At 58.0% G+C, this 12,145-nt stretch overlaps 1 long non-coding RNA gene across 2 annotated transcripts in view; it reads right to left on the bottom strand.

Annotated features, from left to right (window-relative positions):
* LOC135329989 (uncharacterized) overlaps positions 1-8,808 on the bottom strand; it is a 41,158-nt gene extending 32,350 nt beyond the window's left edge. For both annotated transcript variants that reach the window (XR_010391701.1, XR_010391702.1), the window contains exon 1: positions 8,517-8,808. This is a non-coding gene — a long non-coding RNA (uncharacterized LOC135329989). The remainder of the gene's footprint in view (positions 1-8,516) is intronic.
* Positions 8,809-12,145: the final 3,337 nt, after the last annotated feature.

Genomic DNA, 12,145 nt, shown 5'->3' with positions numbered 1-12,145 from the left:
TCCCTTATTCATCAGTAAAGGGGGGGAAAAAAAGGCATTTAGCTACATAGTGTAACTTAACGTGGCTCAGCACTACGTTGTTGAAATAATAATTCTAGGTCCTGTTCATATCGGCAAAGGTGTTAATCTAGTTTATTTGCCGTTATTTTTGTATAGCAAACCCCTGGAGGCTGCAGAAGTACCTATTCGGCAGCAGGTCGCGGCAGCCCGGCTGCTCGCCCCGGCTTCCCGGGCTGCGGCACCGCTCACGGAGCCACGCACTGCGTTTCCTACCTGGGCTGCAGCTTCCAAGTTTCCTTGCAAAACTTTGGGAAGAGCAAAAACAAGCGTGTTTCCTGTTTACCCCGTGCTGGGGCCGATGCCCGGCCCCGTCGGTGCACCGGGCGGTTTTTAAGTGCGCGCTGCGCCTGCCGCGACGCCCAGACAGGGCCGGCACCGGCCGCTAATTAGACAGCGCGAGCTGTTTTTTCCTGCCGAGCACCTTTCTGCCGCGGGGCCGTGGCCAAACCACGCTCTGTCCCCGAGCGACCGCGGCCGGGGGTGTCCTGCCGCCCCAGCACCCGCTTGCAGGTGCCCTCGCCCCTGTCTGCAAACGATGCAAACGGGCCAGTGACGACCTGTGCTCCCGCAGCCCCCTCAGCCGACGCGCTGAGCTCTTGGGGGGGAACCTGCATTGCACGGCTAAGAAGCTGCAGAAATAAGCTTCATCTGCAAGCTTTTTCTCTAATACTCAACGGTCCCACGCAATGCAGGGGGAACCGTACAGACTTCAAGTGAAAAGGTAAGGTTTTTTTCTCTGAAATGCTGCCAAAAGCCTTCCAGCACCCTTTATATACCGAAGAGTCCGTGCAGCCGTCCATGGGAAGGCCGTGCTAGCATATGGCCTCGTATTTACTGTGTGACAGCTAGCACTTGGTGGACGACAAACAGCAATTTCCAGTTTTCACTTATAAACTCTAATAGCCAAAAAGGCACCTTCTTATTCTGTAAACCAATTAAAACACTTGCATTAAAAGAAAGAAGAAAATAATGCTTGCAAACATCTACCCAGCACAGACAACTTTCTTTCCCCCCCAAAATCAAACACAAGAGGAGAATATCCTGGGGGGCTCAGCATCCCTGTGTCACAGGTAAGGCCACTGCTGATCCCTAAACCAGTAAGTATCTGTGACCATTCTGCAAGGTTGACATGTTTTATATATCTAAACAACACCAGCTAACGAGCACTAACACACGAAGCCACGGCAACTTGCTCATGCTCTTCGTGTGCCTGCAGCCCACGTCCACAGCACCGGTTTCCAAGGCGGTGAGATGGTTCCCTCAAGAGGTTGAGCCCTTCGGCCTCCACCTCCCAGGCTGCTGTGAACTCGTAATTGCTTAATTTCCATGGCTAACAGCTGAGAAGTCTGACATTTAAACCAGCACCTAGCAGCACCCAGTACGTGCAGAATATCTGCCAAAATGCGGGATTTAGAGCTGTGGGCTGCAGGGGGGATGAGGAGAAGGGCAGGACACGGCCACCTCAAACGTCCTTGGTAGCTCTGTCCTGGCAGCTCCGGCCTGTGGCTAAAAGCTGAAGATGCTGCTTGTAATAGCAGACACAAAGACGCAAGCTGGGACAGGACCGAGTGATGTGGATAGCAAATGGCGTCAATGCCTCACTTAACAAATATTGCGATAATTTTCCCCGTGAAAGGCTGGGTTGCCACTCAACTATAAAAAGAATGAATGCATGAACAGGTGATGCAGCTTTCTAATTAACCTGGAAAGTTGGGAAGTGTAGTATTGGATTTAGCCGTGCCGTCTTCCAACACCTCATTAACCTCAGGTCATTCCTCTCATTAGAGGTCTGAAGCGCAGAAATTACTACCTCAGTATAAGCTTGACGCCCAACTGGGGAAAAATGTCAACACTTGTCTGAAAAATAATCCCTGCGGAAGCCACAGTAATTGCTTCAGACAGACGAACAAGCAAGGATGACATTACCAGGAGAAATTACACTTCGAGTTTTGTCCTTAGGGCGAGAGGTGAGGGAAAGAGAGACTTACAAGATTTAATAACATTACTGCGCTTGAAGGTCTTTCACGAGCAGCGTGGCAAGCGCAGGTGTGCTCTAAGAGGATTTCTGCAGCGTGCCCTAAAGGCGGAGGAGCAAGGGCTGCGAGACAGGGTGAGCTGGGGACACGTGGCTACGCTGTGGAAGGATGAAGACGTTGAGATGCTCGATTAAATTCACAGCGTTCGAGTCAAGCAGCCGGACCCGTCCCCGGGGCGTGGAAGTGCCGAGCCCGGGAGCAGGGCAGGCGGCAGGAGCCGGCCCCAGGCAGCGGCGAGGCCTCGGCGCTCGGGGAGCCGCTCTGCGGCCAGAGCTTCGCTGCGGAGAGACCACGGACGAGCTCCCGTCAACCCGCGCGATGCCAACGATTCCCGTGAGAAGGTCCCACCGCCTTTGGAGTACTTTATGGAGACAGAAAGAGACCCAAAACTCGTCTCGTACCTGACCAGAAGGGGAAAGCCAACACCGAGTCTCTCTGCGGAGACCCTGCCCAGCCCGGGAGCTACCTACCCGGGAAAGGCACCCGCGCGCGTACCGACCTGGGGGGCTGCGCAGGGGTGACGCCGGCCCGGCGGGCTGTTCGGTTGCCTGACGTCCCGCCCGTCGGAGGTGGGGCTGCCGGCTGCACCCCCTCAACCCCCGCCCGGAACGACGCTCCGCTCCGTCCTTAGGCTCCTGCACCGTCCTGGAGACGTGCTGGGAGGAGGACGAGGGCGCGGGGGGGATGCTGCCCTAGGGCATCCCACCGCCCCTGCTCCTGGGGCCGAGGTTCGCGTTTGCTCCCACTTACACTCGCAGCAACAGCTTCACGGGGGCTCCCGAAGCTGCGTTTCTGCCTCCAGCACCTGCCCCCACCACGGCCGGGGCCCCCGAGCCTGGCAGGGCCCTGCGGGTTGCCTGCTGCCCACCCGGAGCTGCGGCACAGATTCAGCGGGTGAAAGAACAGGAAGAAAAGGTATTTGAAGCAAATCTGAGGCCTCGCTTTGGCAAAGCCCCGGATGGCGACAGCAGGGGCGCGAGCGAGAGCCGAGGCGGCCCAGACCCCTGCCCGGTCGCGGCACCCGAGCGGCTCAGGTGCGTCGTGCAGGAGGTCCATCACCCAGCTCTGGAGACCGCAGGGACCTCGGCCTGCCCGGGGCACCCCGACGCTGCGGCCGCGGCACCGGAGGGGCTCCGCGCCACCTCCCCGCCCCACCAAGCGCGGCTCCGACACCGCCGCGGGGATTCAGGACCCGGCTGCTAGTTGTTTATCCGGCACCGGGAAGAGGGGCAGGAAAACCCACACAACCCGTCACCCGGGAAGAGCCACAGCTGCATTTTAGAAACACCACGCTTTACATTAAATAAACACCACTGCACCACGCTGCGATTTACCAGGCAGGAATGTAAATGTGGATCCCATGGATCCCATACACCCTCCAGGGGTTACACAAAAACACCCACGCACGAAAGGCAAAACAGCAGACCAGGCTCCTCGCCCCGGGAGCAGCTCCCTGCAAGTGCACAGCACATGCACGCAAGGCTTTTCAGCACACAAGACAGCTTCCACCTTACCTTCAGCTTCCCCAAGCGGTTTGCAGCAAAATGCTTGACTTTAAAGGCCACTGCTCAGCAGGGCTGGGGACAGCCCAACTCCAGCACCAGCACCGGGCAGCAATTTGAAGGGGTTTTGGAGCAGGTGCTGCCCCGGGGCGGGAGGGAGCGGTTGAGCCCAGGTGCGGCTGGGGAAGGGGATTGCTTCCACCGGCGCCGGGGGACGGGAGCAGGGTGCTGCTGCCGCAGGGCGGGCCGATGGGCGTGGGGTGCTGCGGGGCCCAGCCCTCCCCGCGGGAAGGGACCCGCTCGAGGCCGCGTCACCCGCAGGAGGAAGGGTCCCGCTGGGGGTCCCGTGCCGCTGGGGTGGGGGCATCCCGCGGGGGCAAGCGCGCCCCTCCATCGCCGCAGCGGCGTCCTTTCCTGCGGGGCCTGGCCCGAGTCCCCCTTCCTCATCCGTGTCCAGGCAGAGCCGGGGAAGAGGAGCCCCTCCGGCAAGGCCAGCACGCGGGGCCGCACCAAAAAGCGCAAGGCAGCCCCGCTTGCTGCCGATCCAGGCAGCGCTGCAGCTCCCCGCGGCCGAAGCTGCGCGACACGGAGCCCGGCAGGGCCAGGAGATGGCAATGCTGAGGCACCGGAGCGCGGACGGCCGTCCTGCGCTGCTGCGGGCGGGAACCGCGGTGCAAACATCTGGATCGGCATCTGGAGCGCAAACGGAGCAAGAGGGCGAGCGCGCAAAGGGGCGCTGGGGAATAAAAGCGATGCAGAATAAAGTCCGAGGGCAGGTTTGCACTGAAAGCCTTGGCTGGGACGCGCAGGGGGGCAGAGGTGCCCACGCAGATGGGGGTCTCCGCACCCCCAGGCCCCGGTGCCTGCCACTGCCCCACGCTCCGCAAAGGCGCGCGGCAACAGTCCCGGGTTGTTGCAGGCAATGCCCATTTTGTCGCATGTATTCAAAACACACCTTCGACTCAGGTTAAAAAAGGAGGAAAACATTTTCCAGGCACAGCCACGGAAAATTAACAACTTTAAACATCCAGCCTGCTGGAGCTTTGCTCTCCGTGAGCGGAGGCCCAAACCCCCGAGGCTCCTCTCCAAGCTGAGCTCCAGCAAAGCCAGCTGCAGCTCGAGGCCATCTGCATCCAATCTCCGCTCGCTCAGCCGGATCCGTCCTCGTGCACGATAGCAGAAACGCAATATACGTGAAGAATTTGCAACAGAAAGCAAAACCCTGTTTATTTCCACAGCACTAAGGGTGGGCTCTAACCTCTTTAACTCTTTATGACCTCAAAGTCGACGTCTTTGCTTCGTCTTTCCCGTCCTTTTGGAGCGGGAGGGGGAGACCCGGGGCAGACAGCTCGGCTCGGCACCCAGGGCGATCTGCCCCTTCGCAGCCGCTCTGCTGTGCTACGCAGCTCGAGCTCGTTCGCTGTTTCAGGCTCTAAATCCCAGCTTGTACCATACAGTTGCACCGTGCTGAGCCCATCCAGGCTGCAAGCGATCTCCCGGCGCTTCCCGACCACGGTGCCCATGGCGAGCGTGGGAAAATGCCCCCAGGGCCCCCAGACCTGCCCGTCCCCAGCCTGCCCAAGCAATATATATATATATTTATATAGAGAGAGTGATATAACACGCTTTCTGTCCTCCTAACGCTTGGTGCAGGCGTTAATTTATTTTGCACACGTGCTGCAGACACGGGAGCACATGCTGCAGCCAAGCTGCGCCGTAGCAGGAGGAGCCAAAAAGCAAGCAAAAACAAGGGCTTTTGAGGAAAACAGGTTTTGTTTCCACCCTGTCAAGGGTGGGAATGAAAGAAGCGGGAGTTAAAGAGGCAGGGCAATTCTTAGTCATAACCTAGCGCATTTAGTGGCATCGTTTTAAGAACAGACATTTCACAGGTAGCTTCAATCACGTCTGAAATGTCCCGGCACTGCTGGTGCGGAATATTCTGTGGTGCTGCCAAAGCGACCTGGATTTGGGGGGCTTTCTGGACTCCAGCAGCTGAGCTCACAGAGCTAGCTTTGCAAGGAGGACACGAGGGTGGAGGTCGGGAAAGCCTGGACGACACGTCTGTGCGCTGCAGGCACAATGTCAATGAAAACATGTAGATTAAGGTTCAGCCTTCCTTACAGCAGAAGCCTGAAGGACTCAGGAGCCCAAGTGACATTGCAGTTAAACAGCAGCTCAGCACAGCTTGGAATATTGCAAAAATCCCAGGAAGTAATATATAATTACACATCTACAAAACATCATTCAGCCTGACGACTCAAACTATCCTATTGATTGAGATACATTGTCGTAATGTATTTTACATGTGTATTTATATACTACTTGTTAGTTTAATAAATACGTGAAAACGTGGAAATGTGTATCCACTTTCAGAAACAAATCGCTAAATCACAGATCCATTCATTTGCATGAGAAAGTAACGCGAAGGCTTCGCTCCCTTTATTTCATTTTATTCCTATGCCAGTAATGATTTTAAAAAGCACGTTATCATCAGCACTAATCGCAGCCTCAGGTCTGCAGCCCTGCAGAGGAAGCCTGCACTGCGCAGAAACGAAGTCTACTGGGGGTCGTCGAAGCTGAAGTTCCTTAAGGATTATGTTTAAGTTCCTCTCCATTAAGGATATTATGAGTAATGAGAGTAGCTGCAATTGTGGCTTTTTAGGAAGTGTTTTTACCAGCTAGTTCTAGAAAGGCTGTTTTCAAGGCCGCGTTGTTGAGCTCGTGGCGCGCTGCCTTGGCGAGCCGGTACGAAGTAAGTGCGTTTTAGCTGGCGTCTGGTTTAGACCGTATTTTAATTTGTAAAAACTGAAAAATTCTTGGAAGAACTCCACAGCCTACAAAAAAAAATCTGTTCTTCTTGAAAACTAGTTCGGAGTTAATGGCAATTCCACTCTGGGCAGGAAGGAAGGGTTTCGCCCGGCTCCCGCTCCCGGCCAGCTCGCGGCCCCAGCCCGGAGCATCCCGCTTCCAGGAGAGCCGTCAAACACGTCCCAGGGCAGCAGATCGCTTCAAAAAGCAACTTGCACATACCAAACAGCCTGCTCGCGCTGGGAAGGGCCCAAGCGGAGCCACGAGGACGGGGCAGCGAGCGGCGGCGGTGCTATCGACTCCTTTTCGGTGCAAATTTGCAGGTTTTAGGCTCACGTGGGTACGGGCAGCAGCATCCCGGGGCGCCCCGTGTGCGGATACTGATGGAGTCGAGGGCTCTCCCGGGAAAACCGCGACCCGGCACGCGCCACGGCTCGCTCCTGAGCACCAGGAGCCTCCGCAGCACCTGGGGGGCTGGGAGGGAGGAAACCAGACATTAAAAAATGTAAATGGGAGGGAAATTGCGGAAAGCATCGAGCAGCCGTCCCTGGGGAGCTGCTGCGCGCCGACCCCCCGGCTGCTCCGGTCGCATGCCCCGTCCTTCCTTCCTCCGTCCCTCCCTAGCAGCCCCCGCGTTCCTGCCAGGCAAAACCAGCCTTTGGGGCTGCTCGCGGAGCAGCGCTGGAAACAGGAATGGGGAAATTGTAATTGTAAATTTTTTTTCTGTCTTTTTCCCTGGGCACTGTCTGCATCGCAGCCTTCCGCCTTTTTGGCTGCGGTTTCAGAGCGTCTTCCCAGGAAAATGTTTGCAAAAATAATTTGCTGTAATTAGAAAAACGTGTCACTGGAAACTCATCGCCGGAGCCCCATCCGGGCGCTGCCGGGCCCCGCGGTGCTGCCTCCCGTGACACGCTGACAACCGGAGCGACGTCTGTGTTTGCGTTTTACCAGATTTTTGTTGTTTTTTAATTCCAGCTTGTAGAATGAGGTGATTATGTGAGGTTCCCTAAATCTGTTTTAAAATACCTATTGATTTTAATCTCCGAGCTTAACGAGAGTTCAAGCTCGGTAACGCGAATGGAAACAACATCTGCAAGTGCATTAGTTTGATAATATTTCCTGCGGTATCTGCTCGGCGGTGGCAGCACTGCTGGTTATTATTATAATTATTATTATTATTATTGCAGCTGTACCTAGGAGTCCCGAAGCCTCGTGACGGGGCACGGCCGGCTCCGCGGGAACGCCGGGCGCGTGGACTTCAATTAGCGCAGCGCGGTCCCGCCGGAAAGGACACCAACGGGGCGCTGGGGCAGCGCGGCGGAGGAGGAGAGAGGCAGGAGGGTGCTGCTCCGGGTGGGAGGTGGGTTTGCTCTCCCCTGTAATCTTGCTAAATTACCCTGTTTTAAAATCAATGATTTATCTTTCTCTCTCTCTGAATCCACAGGGGAAGAAAGAGATGCTCTAAACAGCAAGTACGTGAGGAGCAATGCATTCGCGCTTTCGTTTGCCCCACGTTGCAAAGTTCCCCCGACAAGCCAAAAGCGTTAAAGAAAATACCGGGGAGGAGAGGCTGGAGGGAAAGCCGGGCTGCGCCGAGGCGGAGAGCAGCTTTCCGCGCCGAGGCAGGGACCAGGGCAGAACGCATCACGTTAGACAGCCGGGAAAGGAAGCAGGAAAACGGTCAGGAATGTGCGTTTGTAAGGTGACTGCAGAAAAGCAGCTTCACTGAGGCAGAACACTGCAATTAAAACATAGTGTGCAAACTACCGCCGACCCCCCAGCGTCCTTCTCCATTCCCCCGCCCCGCGCAGCCTTAGCTGGGACGGTTTCCCCCATTGCAGCCCACGGGCTTCACTCCTAAGCTACAACAAACTGTGCAAAGCGCTGTGGTCTTGTTGCAAGCGTTGGTACACGACCGGCCTGGCATTCCCGAGTGGATGTTCGGGAATCGACCCCGCAGGCTTCGGAAACCCCAGGTCCCGAGGCGAGTTGCAACTCCACGGCGTTGCAGCCCCGATTAAAGGCTTGACGTGCCTTAAAGTCCCCTGCACCGCTACAACCGAATGAAATCGCCGATCCTGTGATAGGACAGATGCCCGCTGCACTTTACCTCGAGTCACCTTTTCAGCGATATCCAGCGAAACCGGGGCCTCTCCGGGCGGGAGCCGAGGCACGCGGCCGGCTTCTTGCAGCGGCTGCTCTGCCCGCGCCACCCCGCAGCAGAGCTCGAGCCCTCCGGGACAGCAAAGCACCCCGTGCACTTTATCTCCCGCACATTCATCACTGCTGACGGCTTTTGGACGACAGCCTGAACCTCACACCTGCGAGCAAGGGAGCTGCTGGGCTGCTCCGAAACCTGCGCAAGCAGACGAGGAATCTGCCGTGAGAGAGCAGAGCCGGTGCTGGGACCGCTTTCGATTTTGGCCTTGCAAGCGTTACAGAAAACATGCCACAACGTCCCTCTGAGGCTCTAATTTCCCTCCCCCCAATGCTCCTTTGGTTTTGATCCCCTCCTTTCCTTATGTCCTTTGAACTTCTAAAAAGGCACTTTGAAGACATGTCATGAAACAGGTTTTTTATGCTTGGGCTCCTCCTTGCTGCTGCTGCTGCTGCGTGAGCTGCAGCCCGGGCAGGACGGGGCGGCCGGGGGGGCTGGAAGCGGCACAGGAAGGGGAGGGCAGCGCAGTCAAAGCTCGAGACACGCGGGAAGGCAGCGAGCATCCCCTGTTCCTCCCCAGCGTGCCCAGTGCTGGAAGGGCTGGTGGTACTGGTGGCAATGCTCTGCCGGCTCCCTGGGCAGAGGACGAGGAGCCAGGCGAGCGCTTGCACTTAAGCAAATCCCGGTGCCTTCTCTCGTAATTTTGTGTTGACTCTCATGAGATGGAGATACTCATACAGTCACAAAAGTTGGGATCCTGTGATTATATGAAAGTCTTAGCCTCGTTTTACGTTTTAAAAAGGTTTTTAACATTATGGTTAGGGTGGAAAGACTGGAAATTAAAAAAGGCCTAAAAACGCATGTTTCGCGACACCTTCCTGCTTTGTCAGCCCGCAGCGGCTCTTTGGAAAAGCGTCGGGCGCCTGAAGCTCTGCACGCTGCCGGTGCTGCAGCCCCGTTCCCACGCTCCCACTCCCGCTCCCATGCCCCGCTCCCACTCCCGTGCCCCGTTCCCGCTCCCGCACCCCGTTCCCGAGCCGCGTTCCCGCTCCTGCGGCGCTGCTGGAGGCCGGGCTCGCAGGCGGCCGGGGTGCGAGGCGGCTTGCTGCGCCAGCCAGGCCTCTTCCCCGCAGCACCCGGCAATCCCACGACGCTCGCGGCCAAGGCAAACAGGCGCACTCGGCTGTGTTTCCCCTGGAAGGAGGCGGAGGTGGAGCTGGAGCTGGAGCTGGAGCTGGAGCTGGAGCGGGCCGGAGGAAAAACCCCGCTGAGGAGCGAGGCGTGCACGGGGGTCCCCAAAGGCAGAGGAGGAATTAAAGCCGTGACCATCACCTCGTCACAAGAAGGAGAGCTTTTTCCAGCCCTCGGTCGCGGTGATGCGCTCGGGAGCAGCACTTCTGACCACAGATGCTGCGGGGCACCGCGGGGTCCCGCATCGCCTGGCGCCCGGCCCGGCCCTCCCCGAATTACCCTGCTCCCCCGCTCCTGCAGCTGCACCATCACTGCTCCCCGTCGAGCACGGTGAGAGCTTCGCTTGGGCAAGAAATGCAAAAGCCTGACCCGTATCTTTTAAGCACTTTGAGAGTCCCTTCCAGTTACGGGGGTGTCCTATAAGCATTGCTTTTAATTAACCGGCCCCGAGCCCGTCCGTTGCTCCGCTGCTCCGGTCGCTCCCGCATCTCTCTCCCAGCCCTCTCCGTGCACAGCATGGACGGTCACCCGGAGCCACCCCGCTCCCGCCTGCCCTGCGCGCGGTCCTGCCAGCGCTGACCTCTTTTCTTTGCTCTGGAGCACTTCCAGGCCCTTTGCAAACAAGCTGGACTCCCCAGGTCCCCTGCACGGAGGCAAAGCCTGCAAAGGCGTGATGGAAACAGGCTTCCGACGTACAGAAACGCGGCTCGCTGGCAGCCGCACGAGCCCACGCAAACTTTCCGGCCTGCCCTCCAAGTGCGGACACTGGCATTTCCATTAAGTGCCTGAAAACCCAGACGGCATCCGGAGCGAAAGCAAACGCGTGCTCAGAGCAAGCCCCGTGTTGTGCTCGGGAATTGCTGCAGAACTGCTGTAAGTCGCTTCTCAGGCGGAGCAGGGATTGCTGAAGCAGATTGAGCAGCGTCTCCGCCGACTGCCGCGCAGAGCGGACGGGCGTTTAGCCACGGGAGAGCACACGTCCGGGGCCGCTGCGGGAAGCTCTGCCGGAGGAGCCTTCCTGCAGCGGTGGCACGGGGATGACCGGGGCCTGGAGACAAGCGAGCCGCCCCGCACGCTGCCCCTCTTCCTCCCCGGCACAGATGTGAAAGCTATCCCGATTGCCCACACAGGAAAGTAACCTTAGCAGAGTAATTAATGCGTTTTTGGCTGTCTTTTAATGCAAGTCTGCAGCTGGAAGCAGGCGAGGAGCCGGTGCCCCGCGAGCAGCCAGCTCTCCTTCGGACCCGTTTCAGGAATCCCGTCTCTAAAGCGCCCAATCGTCCTGCCTGGCTTTTTTCCCCCCAAACTGAACTAATCAATGTCCAGCTACAAGTTATCACAGCGGGAAGGGGAGAAATGCACTGCAAAAACCCATTGTACATCAACCACCCTGTTAAAAATATGCTAGTGATGCAGCCATATAGTGTTTTCCTGCACTTTCCTCCACCGCTTCTGTCCACATGAGCAGAGAAGCCACGAGCGGGTGAGCGCCTGCCGTGGCGAGCGGTTTCAGACGAGGTTATTGCAGTCCTGACTTGAGCCCGCTTTTCTGGTTTCCATGCAAACGTCCATGAGCTTAAGAAGGGAGCATTGAGGCAGGACCTCCCGTTTCAGGGAAAATACAGCATCTCGCTATACGGAGCTGAGCCCCTTGCTCGGCAGAGGGGCGAATCCGAAGGATTCCTCCCACCTCTCCCGCTCGCGACCCACGCGGGCGCACGCCCCGGAGCCGAGACAGCCGCAGTGCAAACGGGCTTCGAGCCTGGTCGTGGAAAGCGCCTTGGCAGGAGGCGGCGAGGGGCACAAAGAGCTACTATGCCGCTTCCTCGCCCCACGGCCCCGCCAAGTACACAGCCGGGGTGTTTGGACAGCGCGGCCGGTTCCTTCCTCCGCCGGCACCTTCCTCGCCCTGGCAGGCCCCGGGCGCGCTGCAAGGTGACCTTCTGTCTAAGGACAGTGTCAAATAAAGCAAGCAGTCCGGGCAAAGCGCAATCGCGCTCTCTGCTCGCACACCCACCGCTGGTTTACGGCTCTGCCCCGCTTTGCATTCGGGGTGCCAGCAGCTCTGCTCGCCGAGAAGAGGCGAGGCGCGTTGCCTTCCAGAAACCTGGCTCCAAAACCCGACAAAAAGCTTTTCCTTGGCACCCACGCGCCCACACAGCCACTCAAAAGCCGTATTTCCGTGTTTTGCGGTGCTCCCACCTGAATAAATCCACTTTAAGTGCCGCTTTCCCACCGGTGGCTTAGGCAGCGCTGGGCGGTCCGGATGCCGCAGCCGGGTCCCCCAGGCAGTGTTCCCCCACCACGCGCCCGCTGCCGTCACCCCCACCCGCACCGCCGTGCTACCGGGCTGCGCCGGGCGCTCGCCCATCACAGGGCAACGGGGGGAC

This window comes from Dromaius novaehollandiae, chromosome 15, assembly GCF_036370855.1.
Source record: "Dromaius novaehollandiae isolate bDroNov1 chromosome 15, bDroNov1.hap1, whole genome shotgun sequence".
Classification (NCBI taxonomy): Eukaryota; Metazoa; Chordata; class Aves; order Casuariiformes; family Dromaiidae; genus Dromaius; species Dromaius novaehollandiae.
This window is presented reverse-complemented; position numbering and strand designations above follow the sequence as displayed.